At 29.0% G+C, this 12486-nt stretch overlaps 1 protein-coding gene across 2 annotated transcripts in view; it reads right to left on the bottom strand.

Moving 5' to 3' along the window:
- The window catches only part of ck (unconventional myosin-VIIa ck), a 303003-nt gene that overhangs the window by 247349 nt on the left and 43168 nt on the right, over nt 1-12486 (bottom strand). The window contains exon 1 of one of the 2 annotated variants that reach the window (XM_075355399.1): nt 2766-2803. The exons of the other annotated variant lie outside the window; for it this stretch is intronic. The gene's annotated coding sequence lies outside the window, so the exon portion shown is untranslated. Of the gene's footprint in view, nt 1-2765; nt 2804-12486 lie in introns of those variants that run through there. 2 annotated transcript variants of the gene reach the window in all.

The raw sequence follows: 12486 nt of genomic DNA, 5'->3' as shown, positions 1-12486 counted from the left end.
GTAACGTTACACACTTCTGTGCAGAAGACTAGTATTGTTTTTTTATTCTAAATTATTGGCGGCGGTTTTATTGAGTTAGAGACATATTAAGAAATCAAAAACGTATTAGATTTAAATTTTATCAGTTCATATAATAACCAGACCCAACTGGAGATCAGTTTCGTACAGGGAGATTAAATTGACTATTTTCGTGGTTTAGCTAAAAGACCGGCTATAAATCCGAATGCAAAATCTGTCTAGCGTGCATGATGCCACGGGCAGCTGTTAGTTCTTAGTGATGGATGATAACGTTCACCGTATCAGCCGATTGAGGTTTGGTATCGTGAGGATAGCGGTAATTCTAATCGCTTAGGGCAGAAAATAAAGTTGTATTTCAACCCACGAGGTGGTTTTTGCTCTTTCCCGATCATTTTGAGTTTTTCGCTGAGTTTCTGGATGTTGGCGTCTGCAGGCTCGCTCATCGACAGAGCAGGGTTATGCTTACGCGGGGAGTCGTTTGGAGCCGGGTGATCGTATCGAAGTAGAGTTGGCCATACTCGTAGTTTATGCAGGCCTCGGAACGCTGATCAGCTTTCGGGAAAAAAATTATAGCTCTCAACGGAACGGAACGTAAGGATAGCGGGGCATACATATCCCCCTACTAATCGCAGAACCTGGACAACAGTCCCTTGCTGCTGGGTCTTTCTTATTATCGCGCGGGTATTTGTTTGTTTGTTTGTTACCGATCCTTATAGATCAATTTGAAAGCATTATTTGGGCTGACCTTGGTAGACTAGCATTGTATTTTCTTCTTTCTCCCAGCACAACCTCACTCGAAGTAGGTACTGATGTGGTCTGAGCGTGGAGTGCAGCTGGGAATGACAGTGGGTGAATAACATCTTATGCTATGGTTCATGGAAAAATATAGGCAATTGTAAGATAACACATCCCTAGAATTATCAAACCTATAATTAGCAGTTTTTTAATAACTTAGGGTTAGGTGAATGGTGTATTGCTTGATAGAGTTCTAAAAGGTAATTTATGTGCTCATTTATCGTTCGTCTGTCATAGCGTCAGCAAGAAAGGAAAAACTCGTAAGTATGCCTCTATACATTTATTGTAAAATATTTTTTACTGACTTTCCGAAAAGTACAGTATTATTTTAGTCTTACGGTGGAATTAGGGGTTGAAATTGAATTTCTTTATATCTTGAGGTATGAAGCGTACGAAAATACCACTCAGCTAACATGTAATTTCCCTAAAAAAACATACATACAGGCCTTCGTATAAAATTTGTCACTAAAATCTCCGAAATTACTACATCAATTTTACTTAAATTTAGATATGCTTTAGTAATATATCTGAAATATGCGTGAAAATTTGATGAAGATTGGTTGAGTCGTTCCTGAGTTACGCTCAATTTAAGGTCACTAATAGACAACATAAACCCAATTTGAGGTATTTCTTTGGTATGGTGGGATTCGGGGGTTAAAATGAATTTTCTGAACGTTTTGATGTATGAAGATTTTACAAGTACCATTTATATATAAATTCATATATAAAATTTTGTGGCTCAAAAATCTCAAAAATACCATTAATGTATAAAGTTTTGTAGGTCAAAAATTTCTAAAACTATTAAATCAATTTCATTTAAATTTGGATATGCTGTAGTAGTGTATCTGAAGTTGTGTATGTGAGAATTTGATGAAAATTGGTTCATCAATTACACTCAACCTCAATTTGAAATTGTGTTGACTTTGCATATGTGTATTTTTCATGCGCGCTTATGCAGTGAATCATACTGGCTAGTGAATTTAAACTTGATGCTTGCGTGTAAGGTCTACTCGTTATTTTTAATTATTCCAATTAATTACGATTATAATAATTTTAATTTTCTTATAAACGGAAAATTTATTTTAATATTAAATTTAAAAAAAAATACGTATACCTTTTTTAGTTTTTGCACTTAATTTGTGTTTTATATATTTCTTGCGCAAAAACATTATGTAAAAAGTATTATAAAAAATAAAATAACGAAAAGTCGGTTTTCTTGCTCAGAAATTTGCAAAAACATTTTTCGTTCGGTATTTTATAGTGTGCAAGTTGTAGTCCTTTTGGATATGTTTAAAATATCAACATTTCATTTTAATGAATTTAGGATTAATTTTATGAGATGACTGACAAATTGTATGCAATTTTTCCGTTTCATTAATTATATTAAATTTGCATGCCTATCACATAGAATTAAAGCGGTGATTATGGAGATAAAATAAATATTCTTAGATCCTAAATTCTATGGAAAATTAATAAACAGGATAAAGAAGGAATGAACAGTACATTCGGTCTGATATTCTACGTATATATTAATTCAAATTAAAATCACATAACTTTCTACAAATTTAATCCCATATTAACGGTTCTGAACTGACATGAAGAAAATTAAATTCAAAGAACAACAATAATTTACATATAATAGTATAAAGCTATATTAATTCATTGAAAATAAAGTAATTAAAAAAAAAAAAAAAACAGAATTTCAAATTTATTAGTATTTGTTTGAGTTTTTTACAGCCTACCTTTACTATTGTCATGTGTGAAGTTTATAAAATAAAGAATAAAGATCTGATGGATGTGTAGTCGTGCAATAATTCAAAAGAGAACAAATAAGAAAGAAAAATCAAAGTACAATGTATTTTTAAATAATATCATTTTGAAATAAAATTAATCTAAATAGTTATTTTGTAAAATATATTTGTTTAATCGAAATGAACAATTTGAAAACCTACCTTAAAACAATCACTCTAAATAAGGATCTTCTAATTATTTCGCAGAAGTTTAGATTCATTTTCACCTACCTATATGAAAAAAAGAAAAAATTATTTAGTTTCGCTTACATAATAATTCAACATTTATTTATAAATAATATAAAATATTATCAAAAAATGTAATCGTTTGAATAATTTATATAAAATTATTAAGAAAAAAATAAAAAATAAATTGAGAAATAATACACCGTAATCTTACTATATCGCATTGTTAATTATATTTTTAAGAGAAGGTTTTTTGCAGGAGAGAAATTTATACTTGGACCTATGGCCTCATTTTCAACATCCTCTTTAAGACGAGACACCAATTTTCCACATACTACTGCATAATTAATTATTGCGTTTCCTTATAGAGTTATATATGTTGAAACATTTTATTATTACTGTAGACGTATAAACTAGTAATAATAATAATGAAATTTATTGTAATTAAAAATCTTTCCTGCATGAATTTAAAATTACCTATAAAGATAATTAGAAAATAAAAATTGATTTATATTTTATGTATAAATACACAAAGTATTTTAAGTTTTATCATAAATATTACTGTACACGTACTTCTGTTAAAAGCAAATATTTTTTAATCTTTCCTTACAACTCACCTAAATTAAAATAAATTTAATCGCAATTATTCTTGCGTGTACTTGTGCAAGCATAACAGTAAAAATGTAATGGTTCATTGTTTATATTTTTCTGTCTTGAATGACTAATTGAGTACATTCTTATTTTTTAATTGAATGAAATGGAATAAAGGTAGGTCTAAAAATCTGAAAGAGTTTATGTATATATAAATATATTTTTAATTTTTTAATTAAAAGCTTAATGTTAAATGAAAATGTCACTAAATTCATAACGTTAAAATTATAATTTTTTGTAAATTTATAAAATTTCTTTGCATAGAAAGTATTATAACATAAATTTTTATTTTACTCCAACTATTTTTCTGTAAATTAACAGATTTAATTTAATTACTGAAAATTTTTGCCAAGTACTTAAAAAAAAACTTAAGAGATGTTCCTGTTCTGGACTTATTTACTGTAAAAACACACGCGGTATTTTTTTTAGCGTGATTAGTGGTATAGAACATAGTAAAGTATACTAAATCACGGAATTTTTTTTCCAAAATACCATTACATTTTATTGTTTTTTGATATTTAAGATCAGACATAAACAGCTATGGTCATTAGCCCGGTGGAAATTGGTAGCTTATGAAAAGATGTCATGCCTAACCGGGTTTCGAACCTTAAACCTCCGCATGAAATGCTGAGACGCTACCTACTCAGCCACAGAGGTCGGCTATTTATCATTTAAAATAAACATACGAAAATTTATTTATGCATATAACACAGTTTTCGATATTTTAAAAACATATCACTAAAAAATTTAATGGAAAGGCAGTTAAAAGCTCTTAAAAAACTAAACTATTACGATATGGCTAAGTAATATACATTTACTTAAATATATTTTCAATTCATAACTGCTAATATTGCAATTCGAATTTAGGGATTCGTGTGATAAAAATTAATACATGATTTTATTGACTTAAATAAAAGCACTGCCTAATGAAAAAACTACAAGTAGCTAATGATTAAAAAATAAAAACGAAAGTAGGAAGCAACTAAAAAAAAAACAAACGAAAAGTTAATTTTACAAAAAAAAATCAATTTACGATACAGGAAGATTAACATAGTCTTCAACATTTAAAACTTTATATTCGAATTTACGCAAGCCTTAATTAAGATGTTCCTTTCATATCTCAAATCCAGTATCATTTGATGGAATTTTCTGGAAATGTTTCAAAATTTATCAGTTATATTAAGGAGGTTATTGTAACCAAGCCTAAATTTAAATCGTTAATAAATTTTAAAGAGTATGAATAACTACACTACCAATACGTCGCTATCACTCGCGCCGGCCTCCGTCTTTCACCCGGAAGTCCTGGGTTCGAATCCCGGACAGGCATGGCATCTTTTCATTAGCTACAAACTTCCATTCCGGCTAAACGATCGTAGCAGTCGATGCCCGCACATTTCATTTAAAAAAACTTGCATAAAATAAAACAATTTTTTTTCATTACATCAGCCGAAGACATGTGGAACAACTATTACTTTATTGTGAAAGGGACAAAATATTAATCAGACTTAAAAAATAAATATAAAAGAAATTGTAAAGTTGTATCTCTCAAGAATATTATTTACTTTATTAATATAATAATTTCCACTTACCAACAAACTTTAATAGTATGTCTGAGCGCTTTCGGATTAGAAATCCATCCTCAGGAACATTGATGTGCTATAATTATAATTACTTACTTCACGTATGATTAATTATAACAATCGATCGTCAAAAGGTAAAACATTGCAAAAGTTATCCGTCATGTCAGTATGAAGGTCTCAATTGTTATTTATATCGTTCATTTTATTTTTTTATTTTTTCACGCTGATTGTATTTTTAGAATTCCGAATAAATTACCATACAATTTTTGAAAAATAATTCTAGTTTTTCAGCCAACTCCCACAATATTATCGGCTGTTGTAATATAAATATTAATTAAAGGAGTTAATCTGTTTGTATTATTACAATCAATTCAAAACAAGTTATAAAAATCTATTTAAAGAATTGTAGGCAAAGCTTTTGTGATTGAAAACACAAAAAAAAATTTGAAAAGGAAGTTTTATTTTCTTAACACAAAAAAATTTATAAGCAAAACTGGATGTGAAAACTTAAAAAAAGAAGAAATTAAATAGACTTCTAACCTACTTAATTGTTTAATCGATAATATAAAATAAATTAGTTAAATTGTTCATAAAGTTTAACGAACTAAGTTAATGTGATGATATGTACATACTACCAGTATATAAATACTACGATGCACAATTACAGGTCATTGTATATTAAAATATATTAATTTCAAAGATAACTGTTGTAAAACATTATATACCGTTCACTAAGTGAAGTAAATTAATTAAAATAATGAAGATTCAAGACTGATTGCGTGAACATAATTCACCTTACAAAACATGCATGCTGAGATGAATAATTAACGACCAGAACAAGTAGTTCAGCTTTGTCTGATTTATTTTATAAAACTTGTTCTTCTGAATTTCACTAAATAAAAATTTTGAACTAAGAAAAAACAAAGTAATTGTTACTACTTCTAATGAACGAGATAAAAAAATAACTAAAGCCAGTATGACTAAAGACAATAAATAATATTACTAAAGACAGTTACTAGACGCTAAATAATTGCTGATTATTTTTGTATAAAATAACGACACGATTTTATATTTTAAAGATATTACTTGCTAGAGAGGTCAACTGTAAAAAATTGTAGTAGAAATCATGATAAACGGTACGTAATATCATAGATGTGAATCTTATGCCGAGGATCAATTTATATATACAATGTTTAATAATCATCAGCTTTATTTTTATCAGATAATTCATAAAGATAATGGGGTGAGCTGTTGTTTTTATCCTCACAATGATAATTTACCAAGCCGGTATGCATAAAAGCAACTATTCGGCTCAAATAGTTAGTTATAATGCAACATGAAAGCAACTAGTTCGGCTCAAATAGTTACTTAGTTAATCGTATCAAAACCATTCGATAACACTCCATTGGACGACCAAAAAAACTGCATTCATAAAACGAACGAAGTGGGCAGTTTTATAGAATAACTTTATTTTCTTAAATTAAGTTATTCTATCGAATAGAATTTTAAAATGACATCTATACAGGAGATGACATAACAACTTCTGTTGTATGAAGATATTTCATTAAACGTTTTTAATCAAAATATCGACCAGGATATAGCAAAATTAATAAAAATATGACAATCGGAACTCCACCAACGTCATCATGTGCTTACAGTACGGAATTAAATTTTGTCTTGATAAAAGATAATTCATATTTAGGCCCAAGAATTCTGAAAACATAATTTAAAAGTATCATATAACCCTTCTTCTTACCAGTATGTACTTATTAAATACTCTCTTCCAATAATATTAAAGTGAGGAAAACTTTCAAAATGATGTTTTATCTTTTATTTCCGAAACTATTGTTTGAAGTGTTGATGCAACAAAGTTCACCCTTACTTTTTAAAAATAGTGTATCTAATTTTGTTAAAAGAAGGGAATTTCTCTGTGTTTCCTATAAAGGTTTTGTGCATTCTAAATTTTTTCAGATAATATTGTTTATAATAAATTTCTGTGCTATTGAATACGTGAGTTCAGAAACAAATGTGTAATGAGATTAATTTGCAATAAAATATTTGAATTAAATATATATAAAAAAGCGTTATTTACAATCTATGAAGAAATCTCTATAATAATATTATATGACTTCTGATCCGGAAAGTCGTGAAACAAGGAAGGAGAAAACATTTTTCCCAATTTCTTTTTGTACATAAAATAAAGATTTAGGAGAAGAGATAACAAAAAAATTATGTTAAGATTCGTGGATGACAGTTTTTAAAAAAAATCAAATTTGAGTTAGCGAAAACTATGTGAGTTTGTTATGAAATTCAGTTTAAAAAAATAAAAACAAAAACGAGGTAATAAAGTCGTGACAAAAGGAAAGATAATGAGGAATTAAATCCTAAGACAGAACAACAAAATGTTATTCTGAAAAAAAAATTATTTAGCTAGTAAAATTACGAAGACTACGTGAAGTAAAAAAGACCACAAAAGACGATTGGCACCTGAAAGATAACTTCCACGTAAAAAAAGTCTACTAATATCTAATACAGATTATACAAAGGATTAAAGGAAATCGTTTAACACATCTGTGTTGAGTTAAGAATTTTCAGTAGAAAAACATGGAGAATAGGATTGTAGTCTTAAAAGAAGCTGAAGATTGTGTGTTAATAAAATTTGAAATGAGGATGAAATGAAAAGTATAGAAATGAGGGCTGAATCTTATTAAGAGATGAAATTGATTTGTAGATCATGTAATGAGACATACAGGTTTGCGTAATTTGGTATAGAGGAATGAGTACAGGTTAAAAGTTAGAGCGGAAGATAAAGATTACAATGTAAAAAAGAAAAAAACCGATGATAACCGAGGATGTAGAACGTAGAAAATAAAAAAATTAGCATAAAACAAAAGAAATGAAGAATAACATCAAACCAGTTTCGGACAACCGTCAAATCCTAGATTAAATTTAAATGAAATCTGGTATTTGATTATTTTTTTGTGTAATGAATTATACCTGATGTTCAAGTACTTCTAATCAGGTATAAGTTTTAAAAATTGATTACTAGTAAAACTTGTATAATATAACGTTTCGATTTGTGTACTGGTTTCAACTCAAGATTATTTGCCCCTGGATGATGTGTTCTCAAGATGCAATGGTAATGTACCAATACCTGTTAACAAACTTTATTATTAATCAGATCTTGTAAATAATTCAGAAGAAATCTAAATAGACTGGTTTTCTTGCATGTATTTTATAAACTAAGCTATTTCAGTGTGAACAGTGCAGTGGCAGATCCAGGAGGGGCCATGAGGGGCATGGCCTCTCTCAAAGGTCCGAAGGTCTTGCATTTTCAAAACCCAGTTGAAAAGAATTGCAAAGTTTTACTAATGCTGCATTGTCAAAATAACGAGAATATATCTTTTTTTCTTAGTAGGTAATTAAGAAAGGGTAAGACGTCACTTGATCTAATGCATATTCATAACGACATACAAATTGAAAAAAATTATTATATGAAAAAAATGTGTAAAATTTTTGATTGTAATGAATTAATTATAAATACTGAAGTGAATAAACAAATAAACATCAATTTAAATCTTCATCTAATTTTTTTTTTCCATCTTATATTATTATATAATTTTGATTGTTTACATGGCAGTTTTGATTTAAGTTTTTAGGAGTATACAGTCCGAGCTTAAAGTTAATTTATCTCTGGAGTCCCCGTTAGGATCACTTCGAATAACCTGTAGCTTAATTTCTATAACGTAAAATTGAAGAAACTTAAGCAATTTTTTGGTTTTGCCGAAACCGTCCCTTTTTGTCTCATTTACAGCAATACTAGTAATTTGGTAAACGATTTTTCGTGTTTAATAGTAGTTCAGAATATAGTATGTATTCAATAAAATTGTATGAAATATTATTACATACGCAACCCAGTTAGAAGGGAGTAGAAAAATGTGACCCCGTTGCCACCAATGACCTGCCCAAATTCAGTGGCTGGATCCTTTAATTATACTTCTTTAATTATACTAGTGGCTTCTTTTTTAATTATACATTTCACTAGCAGAATAACTCAATAAAAATAATGTAAGAAAAAAAATCCCTTTCGGCACGCTGGAAGGCGGAGGTAGATCTTACCGGTGCTAAGTAGGGAATAAAAATGAGTTTCACCTTAAGAAAACTTCAAATTTACTCAATATGACAATGGTTGCATGTGACACAAAGTTTCACATGCTTAGCATACGAAAAACCCCATTTTCTTACAATTCCAGAAAAAGTTTGGTCATCACTTGCCGTAAGGATTGATCATATCAAAGATTGTTTCAGACAAAAGTTTTAGATAATGTTTAGAGGACTAACAACCACTTTAAACCGATTTGTTACTGTGCCTGTTAAGAGAGGTATGATTATTTTATGTCTTCTAAACCCCATTTTTTCCACCCGCTGGGCCAATGGTTGGTGATATCAAAAAACTTTGATAAGTTTTAGGTCCTTATACAAAAAATAGCAGGAACTTTAAATAAATTCCATATTTTACTTAATAAGAAAGTTATAGCGATTTTATATTTTTTCGAAAAAGCCCCCATTTCAACCTCCATAGTCCGATTTTGGCCATTAAGGGAATTCGACCGAGATTTTGTGATGAGTTATTTTTAAAGAACAATTTGAAAGTGATTGGTGCAAAATTACGGTAGTTATCGCGTACACAAGAAAGTTAAATTTATATATGTACATATAAAAATGTATATATGAACTTTTGACTGTGGTTTTGGTGTCTGGGGATGTGAAACGTGAAGATATATCGAAATTTTCCGGAAGTCGAATCACAGTACACATTACAAAAGGTAGCATTCTTATGAAGTCTACCTAATAAAATAGAATCATTGTTTTAATATAAACAATATTTTTGTATGCTCAACGATAAAACCTCGCAAAATTGTATCTGTATTGTATTGTATCTTACGAACTATTTGGCGAAAAAAAAACGCACAAAAATACTACCTAAATACTTCATGACTGCTCCACAGAGTGCAGGGTGTTTTTTACGCTTTAGGTGAAACCGACTGTACTCTTTTCTAACTGGAGGTCGAGTTCGCAAGCAAATTGCAAGCAATTTTAACGAAAATTTTAGGTTTTTTCATTATCTTTTTCTATCCTGTTATTATATGATATAATAGAGGTAGCGTAATAGTGTTGTTAAAACAAATATTTCAGTTACAAATAAAAGTTATCACTTTACTAAAAGCCAAAATACAATTTTTTTTTTAAAATGAACATCAAAGTGAAACCGATCATGGAAAAAATTATTTAAAATCAAATGAAAGACTGTTTATAAATTTTTTCAAAAAATAATATTTTTAGGCAGCTAATATGGTGTGGCCGTTTACAGCCGACACCTGATCCAAGTTATCCTGACGCTGAGTTGTATTGGTCATGGATTTCACCTAACATGGAAAATTCACGTGAAGTTAGGTGGATGGTTTTGGACGCCTGAAAACGAAATTTGAGGGAGGAGGACACTTTTGATCGAAATAGATGGCGCTTAAGAGTAGGGTAGATGTGAGAAAGCTGTAATAAATAATTTTTTAAATAATATTTTAATGAAGTTATGAAAAGTCTAAATTGTTCTAACCGAAAAAACCGTATAAAACGGGCTACTATTTTGTATGATCTGACGTAATTTCTATAGGTTTCTTTTACACAAATCATAACTTACCAAAATAATACAGAGAAGATCATATTTTAATAATGTGTAAACGGAATTTTTTCAATCTAGTGGTTTCGTAAGATGTACATTTTTAAAAATAAGTTTTGTCTTTGGTGATGCATGCTATTCACATTTACTCAAATAGAAGGATTTTTATTACGATATAGAAGTAAACTAATAGTAACATTATTTTTCTATTGTACAAAATTAATTTATTATTTAATTCAAAAAAATATAATTAGAGTATATAAATCATCGATGATTTAAGCTGTAATTGGGCTATTAAAACTTTAAGTTATCCAATAAAGTTTGAATATATTATGTTAAATATGGCTAGAACTGGAAGAATTTGTCTGGTGTAAAAACTCCTTGCTCAGTTTTAGAAACGAATTCTCGTTCCAAATTTCTTAATTTTTTAATAATACTATACTTACATTAAAACAATTAATGTAATACTTTGAACAAAAAAGATAACAACATAAAAACTGTTACAGAAAAGCAACATCAATCAACGCGATTCTTGAAATATAAGTATTTAGTTAAATATGAGCCACTTCATGTACATTTTACGCTGCATCGCTTCAAAAAATTTCAGCTGTAGTTAAAATCTTTTGTACGAAATGGTTTTTTCTGAAATAAAGTTTTACTAAATTTTTAAAAAATACGAAAAATTACCGTTTACGGCAGAAGAAGAGTGAATCATGTTTTTATTGAATATATGCAATAGAGAAAAACAACACTCCGTAGAGTTTTTAATTTAAATTTATAGATAAGCTCATAGCTGGGAACTGTTTTCCTCTTTGATCAATAAGGAAAATAGTCTCCAAATATTTATTTTATCTTTGTTTACGTGTGTGCATGCACACTTAAAAAAATAGCTTTTTTGGTTGCTGTATTTTTTCAAAGAAATATTTTAATTAGTTTCCGTTATCCTTTCTCCATAAACAGGGCTTTCTCTCTCTCTCTCTCTCTCTCTCTGTTTCTTACATGTTACTTTTTTTAATAATAGCTAAAAGCTAATTATTTTTTACAAGTAGAAATAGTAATAAATATAATTAATTTTAGTTTCGTGTTAACTAACATTTCAATAGTTAACAGACTATCATAAATTTACTCGATACATACATAAAGGCATACCTTATGTTACCCAACATTATTTCGTAATAAGTGTAAAATTATTATTAGTTTGGTTGATTAGTTACTATTAATTTTAAACTACTGAATACTGAGGTTAACTGGAGACAAGACTCTGCTCAGTAATTAACGCTTACTATAATACAACAATCAGTGCATTAATTGTCTGATTCTTATCTTATTTTTACCAGTATACGATTAGAAGAAAGATAATATAAGTGCGATCGGGTGCAAAATGGCATCGTTATCATACCTGAGTCGGTTGCTATCTTGATGGTTCCTTATTGCGGACAGTTAGCGCTTGCCTTTCTGTATAAGAGGCTGATAGTTCGAGGCCTGGCTGAACCAGTTATTTCTAAATGCTAACGGATCCTTGATACAGTCCCCGACTACAGTTCTTCTGCTAAGCTACAATTAACAACAAACACATCCTGGCTAACAAACTCACTTTGTAATTATGGTAAAAACTGAGAATAATCGTATTTTATTTCTACAGTAACTTCCCTTTTAACGCACACTTACTCGAAATTTTAATTTAAAAACTGTCTAAATTAAAATTTAGTTGATTATTTATATTTTATCATTCTTTTTAGCCAAATTCGGAATTCCTTTTCCAAGTAATAACTATTACATGAATGATTAA

Source organism: Lycorma delicatula, chromosome 2 (assembly GCF_047948215.1).
Source record: "Lycorma delicatula isolate Av1 chromosome 2, ASM4794821v1, whole genome shotgun sequence".
Taxonomy (NCBI): Eukaryota; Metazoa; Arthropoda; class Insecta; order Hemiptera; family Fulgoridae; genus Lycorma; species Lycorma delicatula.
Note: the sequence above shows the minus strand (reverse complement) of the source record. Positions and strands in the feature narration are given on the sequence as shown.